The sequence below is a fragment of the Crocuta crocuta genome, unplaced genomic scaffold (assembly GCF_008692635.1).
Source record: "Crocuta crocuta isolate KB4526 unplaced genomic scaffold, BGI_CrCroc_1.0 scaffold831, whole genome shotgun sequence".
Classification (NCBI taxonomy): Eukaryota; Metazoa; Chordata; class Mammalia; order Carnivora; family Hyaenidae; genus Crocuta; species Crocuta crocuta.
Genome location: NW_027531990.1, coordinates 220,471 through 236,961, shown reverse-complemented (window position 1 = coordinate 236,961; position 16,491 = coordinate 220,471). Strand labels below are relative to the sequence as shown.

Genomic DNA, 16,491 nt, shown 5'->3' with positions numbered 1-16,491 from the left:
GTAATAAAAATAGGGGTGCCTGGGTGGCTCAGTTGGTTAAGCATCCAACTTTGGCTCAGGTCATGATCTCACGGTTTGTGAGTTTAAGCATTGCATCAGGCTCTGTAACGACAACTCAAAGCCTGGAGCCTGTTTCATATTCTGTGTCCTCCTCTCTCTCTGCCCCTTTCTGGCTCACTTTCTCTCTCTCAAAAATAAACATTAAAAAGTTGTTTTTTAAATAAATAAGTTCTAGGATATAATATACAATATGGTGATTATAGTTAATAATACTACCTTGTGTATTTTAAAATTGCTGCGAGACCTTAAAAGTTCTTATCAGAAGGAAAAACAAACTGAATATATATGTGTTGATGGATGTTAATCTAGATTTGTGTGATCATTTTGTAATACATATGAATATCAAGTCATTATGCTGTATACCTGAAACCAATACAATGGTAGATGTCAATTATATTTCAATTTTTTAAAATCTCATGCAAAAGAACTTTTGAAAAGTGGTTAAAGAAAAGTTTAAAAAAAAGAATTTTGCTGAGTCTAAAGTCACATGTCTTTATTTGAAAACAGATAAGAAGTACATTGCTATGTACTATTGAGTCATATTTAGAAAGCTTATTCTTCCCTGAGGTAAATAAATAGAGATAATTTAAAATGGATGACATCTGGGGCGCTTGGGTGGCTCAGTCAGTTAAGCGTCTGACTTAAGCTCAGGTCATGATCTCACAGTTAGTGGGTTCGAGCCCCACTTCAGGCTCTGTGCTGACAGACAGCTCAGAGCCTGGAGCCTATTTCAGATTCTGTATCTCCCTCTCTTCTGACCCTCCCCTGCTCATGCTGTCTCTCTCTCCCTCTCAGAAATAAATAAAAAATTAAAAAAATAAAATGGATGACATCTATGACATCATCTGGAAAAGCTCTTAACACTAAGTAAAGACTCAGTTGATGAATAGTATTTGTATTATTTGTGAACTAACATGAGTCATCTTCTAGGTGAGTTTCAGTTAAAGGTGGATTTTAATAGCACGTAGTGCAGGGCTCTGTACACAATACTTCCTAAATAAAACATGGTTGTTTGAGTGACCTTAGGATAATATGAAAGCAGTAACTCTTAGGAGTATAAGCACAGGGGTGCCGTAAAATTTTCAGTCAACAGTTTTGTGTGTTGTTACTATCAGCAAGTATCAATGGAGTGGGACAGGAAGAATCAAACCATCAGTCATTAGAGGTGCCTGGGAAGTTCAGTAGGTTAAGTGTCAGACTCTTGGTTTTGGCCTCAGGTCATGACCTCGAGGTTTGCTAATTTGGGCCCTGCATCAAGGCTCCTTGCTGATAGTGCGGAGCCTGCTTGAGATTCTCTCCCTCTCTCTCTGCCCCTCCCTGGGCCCCCCCGCCCCCAATAAGCACGGGGGCGCAGTGAGATCTTTAGTCAACAGTTTTATGTGTTGTTACCATCAATAACTATCAATGGAGTGGGGCAGGAAGAATCAAATCATTACACATTAGAGATGCCTGGGTGGCTCAGTCGGTTAATCAGAATCTTGGTTTCGGCTCAGGTCATGATCTCGTGGTTTGTAAATTCGAGCCCCGCATCAAGGCTCCGTGCTGATAGAGTGGCACCTGCTTGGGATTCTCTCTCTCCTTCTTTTGTTGCCTCTTCCTGGTCCCCTGTCTCAAAATAAATAAATAAACTTAAAAAAATCATCAGACATTAAAATCATTAAAGAAGCAGAAATTAGGAAATGTTGCAAAATGGATAATATCAAGGAATGTACACAGATATTGAATTGCATATAATATTTAATTTATTTTGTCCATTGAATGGATTTTCTCTTAATTTTTTTTAAGTTTCAATAAACATGAGAAGCACTGGCAAGAATATTATACAACAGTTTATATATTAATAGTTTTAAAATTTAGTTAAGGGAAAATAATGCATGTGTTTTTCCCAATAAATATTCAATATGCTATAGTCAGAAATCAAATACCACTAATTTGGTAACACAGGTACAAGGTAGAACTAGAAAATCAGACAATAAATGACTTGTTTGACATGTAGAAATTACATTCAAACTTTTGATTCTTAGAGCAGCAATGCACATGAATAAGTAATGACCTAAAGATTATTAATCATTTTATTTATTTTTAATTACCATTTTGTTGATATTAATAGCTTGATAGTTGATAGTAATAGTTGAAAGTAATAGCTTTAAACTATTAATAATTTTATTTACTAATAATTACCAATTTTATTAATAGCTGATTTTTAATATAATACTTATCTATTGACTTTTTTGTATTTACCTATCTACTGTTCTTTCCTCCCATAAATCTATTTATTTCTAGTGATTATCTTGTCTGCTCTCATTTTAAGTCAAATTTTAAGTCAAATTTAACTCTTTGATTAGTTAGGACAGGTCATTATCCACTATGCATTAAAAAGAAATTATTTCTCTATCTCTCTCTTTCATCAGTATTAGCTGTTTATATTTTAGTATATAAGTCTTCTGTTGTATATTCTGTTGAAGATATATTTATCATATTGAAGCTCATTTTCACTCTTTTCATGTCTTTTAATGAAAGTTTTAAATTTTAACAGAATGTTATCTTTCCCTTTCTGGTTATTTCCTTGTTTCACTTGTATAAGAAAATTAAGAGCATGATGATCTCCATCTAATGTTTTCTTTTATAAACCTTATTGATTATTTCATTTGGATCTAATATCAATTGGGAATTATGGTGCATGGAGTAAAACTCATGGTCAAAATTCATGTTTTCCATTTGGAAAAGACACTGGTACTACAGTGCTATTATTTCTTACCATAAATGAAGTGAAATTTTTGTTTTCCTTATTTAGTCTGTTCTGTTTAGCCTTACAAAAATATCACACTACCTTAATTATGTTAATTTTAGCTGTTTTTAGACCATTTTGTTTCCACATGAATTTTGGAATCCCCTTGACACAAAATACCCACTGATACTTTGACAAGGATTGCATTAAGTCACTATATTATTAAGGGAAGGGTATTTAATTAAGCTTTAATATTTTATTGCCCATGGAAGTATGCAGAAGACATTTTTTACATAAGGTAAGTAGAGAGATAGACAAAAATTGGTAATAATGTTTCTGTTAGAGTAAAAAGTAAATAAAAAACTATGAGTGTTAAGGCAATATAAATTCTAAGTAAGGATATTTGATAAGGATACATGGAGGAACAAGATTTAGTTGATGCCATGGGAGTGGAAAATGAATTTGTGAGCTTATTAGGAAATACGAGAAAGCACAAGGTCAGGGTGATGAAAGAAACATTTATGTAAGTGTCAGGCAGTAGAACAAGGGCCATGAAAAAAAGTCAAAAGAAGTAAAATGAAACTTGTTCAGAAACATCCATAAAACCTTGAAATTGGCCTTAAAGACAGACCAGCATTAGTATGGAAATACTAAAACAGTGGTGACATGCTTTACCCTTGAAATAGAATGAATAAGTAAACAGAGTTGTTAAGACTTTGTTAAATTAACATTCATTACAGGAAGCACTGGGTACCCGATAGTGAAAGGCACTTGAACAACAGACCACAAGAGAAAGTGAACTAGACAAGTTTATTACTCACAGTCTAGCAGGAAATGAACAGACCCCTTGAGGGACCATTCGAGGAGGTCAAGGCAGGGTGCAGGCAGAGAGTCAGGATCTGGGGCGCATGCTTCTATTGAGGTCTCTGGGTGGAGTTCTTTGACAGTCCTGAGCTAAGACTGGATTGGTCAATTCAAACTAAAAAGAGCAGAGTTTTGGTACACTACAGGAGTATGCACTCCATCAGGGTACAAAAAGGGAAGGCCACAGAAGGCAGGAGAGACTGTTGATCACAGGGTCTGTGGGGGAAGTCTTATTTATTTATGACTTTTCAGTCTTCTCTGTAGGGCGTGATTTTGAGTGAGGGGGTGATGTCAGTGTAAGGCCCCTGCAGGCTTTTTGGCCAAACAAAATGAATACTGAGACCGTAACACCATGGAATGGCTTAGCCAAACTCTCAACACGAGCCATAAATAAGTTTCAGAGCTGGCTGTACAATTTATAGGACTTGGGACAAAATAAAAATATGGGTCCTATATTTTAAAATCCAAGAAAAATACTGTTAATATTTTTTTAAAAATAAAGCTTTTTTCCCCTTTTTTCCGTAGTCTCTCTCCCTCTTTTTTTTTTTTAACTTTGAAACTTTGTTTTAAGTTTCTTTCTATTATTTTCAGAGAGATGGAGAGAGAGGGAGTGCACATGCACTAGTATGAATGCAAACGTGTAGGCGACAGGCAGAGAGAATCCCAAGCAGGCTCCTGCGCAGTCAGAGCAGAGCCCAAGGCAGGGTTTGAGCTCACAAACCATGAACCGTGAGATCATGACCTGAACCAAAATCAAGAGTCAGAGGCTTAACTGACGGGGCCACCCAGGCTTCCCTCTGCCTCTCTTTCAAATTGTCACGGAGCTTTTTACTTGCTATTTAAAGTCATTCAAAGTAAAGAAAAAATAAAATTTTAAATAATTACCATCAATTTTACTGTTCATCTTTATATTGTGCAACTCCAATTTTAAATGCAAATGTAAAAGTATTGTGCTTATAATGTGGAGTAACCAAATTGCCCAATTAGTATGTACACATACTAATATTACACATATAATTTTTTCTTACTTCTGGTACAAAACTTAATCTGCTGTTTATGTTTCATCTTTCAGTGGTGTAAATTCTACTGACACTCTCTACCTTCAGCATACTAAGGAGTAAGGAAGAACAGAAAGGAAAAAGAACTAGAAGGTATCTTTTATGTGGCTGAAACACTTACTACACATATCTCTTCTTCTCATGCTTTTGTTTCATTGTCCCAGCAGACTTCGCTGACAAAACACAGTTCAAAGGTAAAATTATTAAGAATTTAAAGGTACAGAAAGTAGAGCATTAAACCCAGTGTGGTACCTTCCTGAGCCCAGGGCTTTGTGGTGCTGTGTAACTCACCAGTTCATGAAGCTGAGCCCTGCCGTTGTTGGAGTAACTAAGTAAAGCTGGAGGATAGGAGTTTCTGAAAGGTAGTAGCTTGGTTTACTTGTCATTCACTCACCAGTTGCTTATATGTGATGGTAGCACATTCTGCAGCGCCAGTACTTTTCTTAGATTGTTCCCAGACTGTTTGCTCTGCTTCATCTAGATTCCCATTTGTTTTGTTTTTGTTTGTTAGTTTGAGCTGATTAGAAACATTTAATGATTGATGTATTCCTCCTTTCAGGTTATTTTGAATTTTCAAATGTTTTCCATTTGGCTGAAGCAGAAAGAGCAAATGTTGAGTCTAAGCTGAGTATGCAATCCCAGATAATTTAAGAATCCAGTTTTACCAGTAAATGAGTACAGAGTTATATAACTATTATGTTCAGTTACTTTCTGAGCAAATCTAGGGATGAAGATTCTCTGAATTAGGTTGTTTACCATTAATTCCTTGATGGTAACAGTACTATAAAACTTAGGTGCTGGGGCACCTAGGTAGCTCAGTCCGATAAATGTTCACCTTTGGCTCAGGTCATGATCCCATGGTTCATGGATTCTAGTCCTGCATCAGGCTCTGTGCTGACAGCTCAGAACCTGGAACCTGCTTTGGATTCTATGTCTCTCTCTCTAGCCCTCCCCCACTCATTCTCTCTCTCTCTCTCTTTCTCAAAAATAAATAACCATTTAAAAATAATAAAAAATACTTTAATACTTAGGTGCCTATTTTACTAAAAGTTTTTTGAAAGCTGTGCACTAATTTAAAATTTATGAACTTATGATGTACTTTGCATCAAGAACATATTTACCTATTTTTATACTTGCAGTAAACCTTTATTTGTGCTGAGTATAGGAAATAGGTGAAAAATGAGACTGTCTACTTCAAATTGATGTATTTTACTTATTTACCTTATAGTTAGACTAAATTATGGTCTAGAAACATTGGTTAAACCTACTCAATGTATTTACAGCAAAAAATAACTTTCATGGAAATTTTTCATAATGATACATAATGTAAAAGACATTTTTCTTTATTTTTTCTTTTATCTCATTGAAGTGTTTGGAAACCTGGATGCATATGTTAGGATGAGGAGTTTATCCTGTAATTTTCTCCTAAACTGCTCTTGGTATTCAAACTATTTATAAGATTTTCAAGAACTGGGCCTTTTGGATAACTCGAATGGTAATCATGAAAAAGAGGGTATACTATGCTTTTTCAAGATAGATGTTTCTCTCAACTCAGTATCAGTGAAAAACAGAGATAGTTTTGTGACAGAAAACACTTCCAAAGATCTATTCTTACCCACTATATTTTGTTTAGTTTGTTAATTATTAGTGCTTAATAATGATACTCTGTTTATTTTACATACTGTCTATAATTAAAATAGAATTAGTGCTTCCCAGGAAAGTTTATCCCAGCTTAAGTCTTTGTTTATGTATTCATTTATTTTGTTTCTTCATTTTCATTTATATTCAGTATATACTGCATGCCAACTGCCAGAGTTTCTTGTGGATAGATGTGACAACATAGTTTATAATTTAAGTAATGATTTGCCTATTTGGTTGAAAGAAGGCATACTAATCACAATTCATTTTTCTTCATTGTTTATTATTTTCATCACATAAATGGAAAGATTTTTAAAAAACATTTGAATTTTGAAGATATTTATTTTTAAAGAAATATTACCTACCTCTTCCCATTTTAATTATCAGATGAATTTATTAAATTAAAAAGCCAAATTTTTCATTAACGTAAAATTAACTGAATATATCCTTACATTAATGAATGATAATAAAATACATAAAATACATGCAATAAAATATTGTGAACTAGTGACTGAAAAAAACTGGTCATATATCACATTTATGAAGTCTTTTAAAATGGAAAATAAGACATGAAAAACTAGAAATAAGAAAAAAATCATCTAAACGTTTCTGAAAATAGGTAATAATAAAATGATCAAAAAGCTGAATAAATGCTTACCATATGGCTCTGAACCTTTTGATAATGGTGTAGAAAAAATATAGGTTATATTTTCTAAAATTTTTAGTTAAATTGTTTTTGGAAACATTTTATTTTCCTCATATTGCTTTTCTCCTTTCTTTTTTTTAACACAAAATGGCTGTGAGCAAGAAAATAATATGCTAGTAGCTACTACAATGAAAGTCTTCAGGATCTCAGTCAACTGAGTGTCCAACTCTTCATGTGGATTCAGGTCATGATCCCAGGGGTGTGGGATGGAGCCTCACATTGGGCTCTTTGCTGAGCATGGAACCTATTTAAGATTCTTTCTCCGTCCCCTCTCCTTCATCCTGTCTCCCCCATTGTCTTTCTCACACACACTCTCTCTCTCTCAAAAAAAAAGTCTTTTAATAATCAAATGAGCTTAATAAAAATATAAATAATCACGTTGAGTCCATCTCCATTTTAGGTGCTATAGGACATGGACTAGGACAATATTCACAATTATATCACCCCATATTCTGAACTATTTGGTGGATAGTAGAACAAGATTCCTTAGTATTATTCCTTTATATCTATAACTTTGAAGGAAGCCGAATTTATGCTTAAGCTAACGTGAGTTTCTATAATAGAAGTTTAAAAATGTAGATTGTATATGCTCCGCTATTCAACTTATCCCTAACATTCAGAGATGTACTCAATTGCAATCAAATTATTTTATGATTTGTCATTTAGGGGCACTGCGTCATGATTTAGAATATATTTCCAAATGTCTCCTCTGCCCAAGCCTTGCTTTTCTTGTTTTAGCCATCAGAAGGCTTTGACAAAAACTAAATTTTCTAAATTACCTTTGTTACAAATTCCATATTAAGAATGAAGTAGATTCTCAGCATCCTTGGATCCCAGTTATCCTTACTTCTGAATTGGTGGGTATTTTAATACCTATGATGAACATATACAAGTTATTCTTATTAAATATACAGACACCCTAAAATGAAAAGAGATGCATGTTTATTGGGAGGTATAATTAGCAAATTTTCCATTACTTTCAAACATACAAAATGATATAGATTTCCATTTTAATCAGGATGTATAATGTTGCAAGAGACTTTAACTCTTAACCATAAAAAGAATCTGGAGAAGCTACATTATTACACTTGTTCTTTCTTTGTTTTTTTTTTTCTTTGTTTTGTTTGGATTGTTTTTTTTTTTTACTTAATGCAATAATCACACAACAATGCTGCACCTACATGCTTATACTTCACCAAGTATATTCTGAGAGTTCTGGGCTGAAGAACTGAAAGAAACCTTTGGAAACTTGTGGGAAGTTGCCTAAGTGCAGAAGAGTGGACTGGTAAAGGCTGTGTGCCTAGCAGTAGGATTCTCAGAAATCCCATCTATGCAGTTGTGTCTCTTACCAAGCATCAGTCATCAGTTTCTAATTGTTGGGGACAGAACAGCAATCGATGGTAAGGTGTTTTGTGGTTAAAAAAAAAAAAAAAACCTGGAATAAGATTATATAGTGAAGAAAACTCATTTCTAAATCAAAACACTAGCAATGGATTAAAGATGCAAATGAGAGAGAGAGAGAGGAGGGAGAGAAGGACACTGATTTCCAGAATCTTGCTAGTCTTCCAATTCCAAACCCTTCTGAAAGGAATGTTTAAAGCCAATTTAAAAATAAATCTATCTGAAGATGAACAAAAGCACAAAGTAAGAAAAATACAATGGAAATGAATTGTCCACCCAATACTAGAAGCCTGACAAGAAGGAGCAAGACATTTCTGGACAGAAATATTACCTACTTTGATCCCAGCTGTTCCCTTACCCACTTTATTCAGCATCAGTAAAAAATAATGAGACAAAGGAAAACAAAGGAAAGAAACAATAAGATCAGCTACAGAGATAGCCCAGATATTAAAATGAGCAGAGTCTTTATGATACTTATTATGAATATATCAAAGGACTGTTTGGAAAAGGAGAGCACCATGCAGAAACATATAGTGGGAAAATCAGCACAGATGTAAATGAGGATGCAAATAAAAATTCCAGGTAATGAAAGCCATTAATGAAAGGAATAAAGAATGCATTTGGTAGGTTAAGACCAAACCCCATGCCAAGGAATTCAGTGGCAAAGAATAACTTTTTTTATTCTATTCATAAAAATGATGTTGGCATACCTGGATATACACATGGAAACCAATGAAGTTGGAACCTTATCCACACCAAATAATAACAAAAGAATAAGAAGGCAAAAACGGAGCAAAGGCCTGAATGTGAGAGCCGAAATTTGTTTTTGTACATTTTTATGATTTGAGATTAAGCAAAGCATTTCTAAATACAACACAAAAATACAAGCGACAAAAGAAAAAATGAGATAAAATGGACTTCATCAAAATTAAAATGTTTTGTGCTGCAAAGATATTATCAANGTTTCCAATGGCTTCAGATCTTTTCTGTGTGATGTATGGGCGCGAGTGCAAGTACGGAGCTCCTTACTTCTCCGCCATCTTGCCCTCTCCCGGGAAAGATATTTTCAAATCATATCCTGATGAAAGACCTGTAACCATAACATAAATAGACTCTTAAAACCCAGTTACAAAAAAAAGAACACAATGAAAACATTTGCAACTACTCTGTATATATGTGTCTTCAAAGAAGATATACAAGTCTCTAGTAACCGTAAAAAGGTGCTTAATAGCCTCAGCCATGGGGGAAATAAAAGTCAAACCCACAATGAGATACAACTTTACAATTTCTAGGATAGCCATATTAAGAAAGATAATAAAGAGTGTTAAGAAGAAAAAAATTAGAAACCCTGTACTTTGTTGCTAGGAGGTAAATGGTGCATCCATTTTAGAAAAACTGTTAGCAGTTCCTCAAAATGTTAAACATTGAATTTAAAGTGAGCCAGCATATCAACACTCAATTATCCTCCCAAGAAAAATGAAAACATGTCCACACAAAAACTTGTTCATGAAAATTCATAGCAGCATTATTTATAATAAAAGGTGTCCATGACTGACAAATGAATAGAAAGTAAAGCTACAGTGGATTATGAAAATAATAAAGAATGAAGTACTAATGAATGCTGCAAGACAGATGAAGCTTGAAAACATAAAGCTAATTCAAAGAAGTCATCCACAAAAGACCATATACTTTATGAATCCATGTATGTAAAATGTGCAGAATAGACATATATACAGGAGAAAAAATAAGATGAGTGGATGCCTAGGATTGTGAGGTAGAAATGTAATGGGGAATAGCGGCCAATGGGCACATGGTTTCTTTGAAGGTTGATAAAAAACAATACATTGTCTTTGTATTTTTTAATTTATTTTTTAATTGAACTTAATTAACGAACAGTGTAGCATTGGTTTCAGGAGTAGAACCCAGTGATTCATCACTTATGTATAACACTTTTTGCTCATCCCAAGAAATATCCTCCATAATGCCCTTTGCCCATTTAGCCTATCCCCCCCACCTCTCCTCCAGCAACCCGTTTTTTCTCTGTATTTAAGAATCTTTTATGGTTTGCCTCCCTTTGTGTTTTTTATCTTATTTTCCCTTCCCTTCCTCTATGTTCATCTGTTGTGTTTCTTAAATTCCACCTATGAGTGAAATCTTAAAATTATATTATTGTGATGGTTTTACAACTCTGTGAATATACTAAAAAAAACATTGAAATATACACTTAACATCCAAGCAATTGTGTGGTTTGTAGATTATGTATCAATAAAGCTTTTTAAAAAGGAAAAGGAAGGAAAGAAGAAAAAGACCAGACCCTGTCCAGGGAAGAAAGTGTTAGTAAATATAATATCAACAGGAATTATACCATACTGATATATAATTTGTGTCCAAGAAGAAAAGAAAATAATCCTAAAATTGTTTGGACAGATATTTGAAAGTTATTGTATTAGTCAGCTAGGGCTGCTTTAATAAAGTACTGCAGACTGGGTTGCTTAAACAATATACATTTATTTTGTCACAATTCTGGAGGCTAAAAGTCCAAAATCAAAGCAGTGTTAGCAGAGTTGATTTCTTCTGAGGCTTCTCTTTTTGACTCTTATATGACCATCTTTTCCCTGTGCCCCCATGTCTCCTTTCCTCTGTGTTTGTGTCCTAAGTTCTTCCTCTTATATAGAGACACCAGTCATATTGGATTAGGGCTTACTCTAGTGGTTGTTTCCAAATAGGGTTACATCTACGGTACTGGAAATTAGGATTTAAGATATGCATGGGGTGGGGGGTGCACCTGGGTGGCTTAGTCACTTAAGTATCTGACTTCCACTCAGGTCATGATCTTGCGCTTCTTGGTTCGAGCTCAGAGCCTGGAGCCTGCTTTGGATTCTGTGTCTCCCTCTTTCTCTGCCCCTCCCTGACTCAGGCTCTGTCTTTCTCTGTCTCTCAAAAATGAATGTTAATTTTTTTAAATATGCATTTGGGGGGCATATAACTTAGCTCATAATATTTTTTTCAAATTTATTAAGCTATCAAATAAACATGCTGGATTCTCAGTGACCATTTTTTTAAATGTACCTAAACATATCATAGTTAAAATTCTTAAACTAATAATAAAGAAAATGATATTTGAAAACAGCCAGAGTGGAGAGGTGCCTGGGTGGCTCAGTCGGTTAAGAATCCAACTTTGGCTCAGGTGATGATCTTGTAGTTCATAAGTTTGAGCCCCTTGTCAGACTCTGTGCTGACAGTTTAAAGCCTGGAGCCTGCTTCAGATTCTGTGTATCCCTCTATCTCTGCCCCTCTCCTGCTCCCTCTCTCTCTCACTCTCTCTCTTTCTCAAAAATAAATAAACATTAAAAAAAAGAAAAAAGAAAACAGCCAGAGTGGGGAAATTATGACAGACCATGAAACTATGACAAATATCATCATTGTCTTCTCATTAGAAACAGGGGAAGCCAGAAAACAATAATATGATACTTTTTAAGTGCTGACAGAAAAGTAAATGTCAATCCAGAATTTCAAATTAATGAAATATCTAACAATATCTAACAATGAAAGTAAGGGAAGTTGGGTTCTGAGAAGTATTAACTCTTCTTCACATGTTAATTATAATACTGGACAAAATATACATAAAACAAAAATGAAAAAGAAGAAAACCCAACTATTTGAAATCAGTGGAATATGAAATTCTTTTCCTTTGGTATGGGATATCTGAATCTTAAACAGGAAACTTCTATTTCCCTAGGGAGTCAGAGAACAGAGTGCAGAACTATAAGATTGTCTGGAAAGTAAGACACAGAAAGTCTAGGAAAGGACACTACAGAGGGGAAGTCCCCCAAATATTTATATGAACTAAATCCAGAACTTTGGCTGACCCCTATACTGTTCATGGGTGAAGAAAACTAGAAGAAATACCATAAAAAGCAGTAGTTCAAAGGTGGAAAATACGGAGCAGAAGAACCAGAATTAAAAATTTAGATTCAGCCAAGTTAACAACCTACTAAAAGAAATAAAAGATTTGCAGGGAATGATAGCAGTATCTGCAGTGTCTTAAGTCTACCAGACAAGTGAAGAGACAGGAACAATATGGTTCCTGGTGAAAAGAAAAAGCAGGGAATGGAAACTATAACAGGCAAGCATTTTTTTGAAAAACTGTTTATTTATTTATTTTGAGACAGAGAGAGAATGAGCAGGGGAAGGACAGAGACAGGGGAGAGAGAATTCTAAGCAGGCTCCACACTGTCAGCACAGAGTCCAATGCTGGGCTCCATCTCAGCGAACAGTGAGATCATGACCTGAGCCAAAATTAAGATGCTTAGCTGACTGAGCCACCCAGGTGTCCCATCTGGCAAGAATTTTAAAGCAGTCATTGTCCACATTTTCAAAGGCTTAAAGAAAAAATTTGCCATAATGAATAAATAGAGGAAGGCTTTCAACATAAAGAGGGGAAAATGTTTTAGAAGTCAAAGGAACAATATATAAAGTAGAAAATCTATTTTAAGTGTTTATTTTGAGAGAGAGTGCAAGCATACAAGGAGGGTGTGGGGGAAGAGAGAGAGGGAGAGAGAGAATCCCAAGCAAAACAGAGCTTGACTAGAGTCTTGATCTCACAAACTAGGAGCATGAAATCATGACCTGAGCTAAAATCAAGAGTCAAATGATCAACTGCCTGAGCCAACCAGGTGACCCCAAAGTAGAAAAATCTTAAATGTTTTTAATGTTTATTCATTTTTGAGAGACAAAGACAGACAGAGCATGAGTGGGGAAGGGCAGAGATGGAGAGGAAGATGAAGAATCTGATACAGGCTCCGGACTTTGAGTTGTCAGCACAGAGCCTGATGTGGGACTCAGAAACTGTGAGATATTACCTGAGCTTAAGTCAGACACTTAACCAACTGAGCCACCCAGGTGCCCCCCAATGTAGAAAAATCTTAATAGGTGATATGAATAGTAAATTATAGATAGTGGAAGAACGTGTCAGCAGATTAGAAGAGGGTAAAGTAGAAATTCTTCAATTTTAAGAACAGAAAGGAAAAAATGGACCTAAATAGCTACATCATCAGGAATTATTTTAGAAATTATCATATCATATAACAAACACAGGATTTCCAGAATGAGGATAGAAAGTAACACAAAAATATTTGAAACACCAGTATGTGCAAATATTTCCCAATTCTGGTGAAAACTAACAACAAAAACATGCAAGCCCTAGTTTACCACTTTCCAAGGTTAAATGAAAAGAAACAAAAATCGAAGCATTTCATAATCTACGGGATGAAAAATAAAGAGAAACTCTTGAAAGAACTCAGAGCAAAATTAGAAGAACGCTTGCCCCTAGGTGGGGGTTGGATTGCCTGGGTAGTTGCAAAAGGGAATCGCTGGGATTAGTGGAAAAGTTCTATGTCCCAGGTTTGCCTGGTGATTATATGGACATACACAGTTTTCAAAATTCATCAAGTTGAATACAAGATTTGTACACTTTGTTGTACATGCATTGTACCTTGCTTATAAAAATATTTAATTATTCCGTAATGTTCCATAAAAGCAAAGGAACATTACTTTTATTGAATGTTTTGTTGATTAAACATTATCATAAGCACCTACATGAATTACCTAAAAAATGGCATTCATAGTTACAAAGTTAAGAAGCAGTGGAATAGTTAGGACTTAGTTTCTTTTTGATATATAATTTATTAAGCTGAATTTCATTTTGATATAAAATTTATTAGCATGATAAAATATTAACTGATAATACTGTTTTGTGAGCACTGTAAGGTGATAGAAATTTTACACTAAATTTATATAAACAGTTTACATGTTCAGGGTCAGAAAGTATGGTCATTTGTGTTCATTTCTCTATTTAATGCTTCTTCACTTACTCTGAGGGTCTGATCACCTATTTTCTGATACATATACTTTAACCGTAACGTCTAAATCTGTATTATGAAGAACACACTGAAAATCATTTTCTCAAACTTACCACTTACAACTTCTTAATTACTTTGAAGCAATTCGAAATGTCTAGTCTTGGAAACACTTCCGACAGTTAAATTTTGACTGCTTATTATTGGGCATTTTGGGAGATTAGTCTTTTTCTTCTGTTTTTGCATTCCCCACTTACCAGTATTAGAAGCACCATTTTTTTTCTCTAGGTACAAGAGCATAGTAAGCTGTAAAAACATATTCATGACAGTGGTTATCAAGGAAGTTCTTAGATGAATCTGACTTTTAATCTATTCTGAATTATACCATTGATTTAAATTATGAACCTTTACTCCCAGCTAAACTGATATTATTAAAAGAGGCAGTTCCAGAACTGCAAGGCTGTATCATTACAGCATTTCTAAAACTTAAATAATTCTGTAAGTATAAAGTGGGAGTGTGGAGAACTTCAGATTTGATCAAATAAATTCATTACAACATGATTCTGTCAAGACAATCAAGGCACATAGATATTGGATAGTGTCATTTTATAAATCAGAAGTTTCCAAGAAGAGAAGTAGAACGAAAGAAATAGAGCTATATAAGATAGGCTGAAAAACAGAGAAATCTAGACTCCCACTTTACTGTAATTCAATAAATCTGTATGTGTTTGGACCTCCAGTTTTGGAATATATTCATGATTCTGCAACATCCTATTTGAGTAATCCTTAAGCAAATCCATTCTTTGAGTTTCAGAAGACAACCAGTTTGTTTTTTCCTGTAAATCAATGAAAGTAGACAATCATAAAGCCATAAAATAACCAAGAAACTTAAAAAAAGAGCCTAGTCACTTAGTTTTACCTAAGAGGAAACCAAGGTTTTTTAAAAGTAAAACCTACATGGATATTTACACATATAAAACAAGTGTTTTCTAAAACTGAATTCATAAAACTTATATTAGTCACATTTGCATTAAAAAAAACAGAATGTTTTCAGCAAAGAAGATATTGCAATGACATACAATTCTGTACAATTTTCATTAACTTTATAACATAATGTAATCATATGTGTCTGTAGATAGAGATGATGTCAATGCAGAAAAACAATCCAATATGGTGTAGAGCTCTACACAGTCATTGTGCACTGACATGGAAATCCACATCAAGGGAAAAGCTGAGCCTTTTAATTTGATGCAAAACTATATGTGGAGTTTTTAAAAAGTCACACTTAGCACAGTGTGATTTTAAGTTTGGTTGGAAACATCTATAAACTCTGATTTTATTTCTGATTTTGATCAGATGATAGAATTGCCAGATTCTAATCAAATGGCAACCTCTATCATTATGAAATGCTCTTTAATTTTGCCTAAACATAAAAATCATTCAGAGCTTTAATGCTGTCTTTAATCTAAGTAGTTTTTTAATATTCTAATAAACCCATAAAAGGAATGAGTTTGGAAATGATGTATTAAATGGAATAAACATTATATATTTTATTGCATTTACAAAATGTTATGTTATATGGATAGTTACATGTTAATTTTGCATCATATAAGGCAAAAAAAGGAAAAAATATATTGTGAATTGTATAAAAGTATTTTTTGACATAGTACAATGTAGCAGACATTCTACTATACAAGGCAGCATTTACATAAAATAAAACAAATTACATATTGGAAAAAATTAGTTCATTTGAAATCAATATCAAATATAGAAAAATACATTATGAATTTGGTTTTAAAAATTTTCAAATGACCGATTATTAAATTATCCCTTCACTGGGCTTGGAAAAAAGATACTGATTTAAAAAGTCACTTATTAATAAACTATGATGTACATGAAAAGAATTATTGCTTAGAGGTAAGCTGAGATTCCATAAAACACTTTACATTTGAATTGAATGCTAAAGTACTTTGTGCTTTATCTCCCAGTAAATTATCAAATTTGCAGAAGCAAAATATTTTCAAATTCAGTTTTCCGTGTGTGTGTGTGTTGGCTTTGCAATTTAAGAATACATTAAATATGGGGGTGCCTGGATGGTTCAGTGGGTTAGGCATTAATTCTTGATTTAGGCTGAGGTCCTGATCTCATGGTTCATGAGTTTGAGCCCCACATCAAGAG

The 16,491-nt window shown here is 34.1% G+C and overlaps 1 long non-coding RNA gene across 3 annotated transcripts in view; it reads left to right on the top strand.

Moving 5' to 3' along the window:
- The window catches only part of LOC144240679 (uncharacterized), a 294,755-nt gene that overhangs the window by 94,852 nt on the left and 183,412 nt on the right, over positions 1-16,491 (top strand). For all 3 annotated transcript variants that reach the window (XR_013337803.1, XR_013337802.1, XR_013337804.1), the window contains exon 4: positions 4,725-4,803. This is a non-coding gene — a long non-coding RNA (uncharacterized LOC144240679). The remainder of the gene's footprint in view (positions 1-4,724; positions 4,804-16,491) is intronic.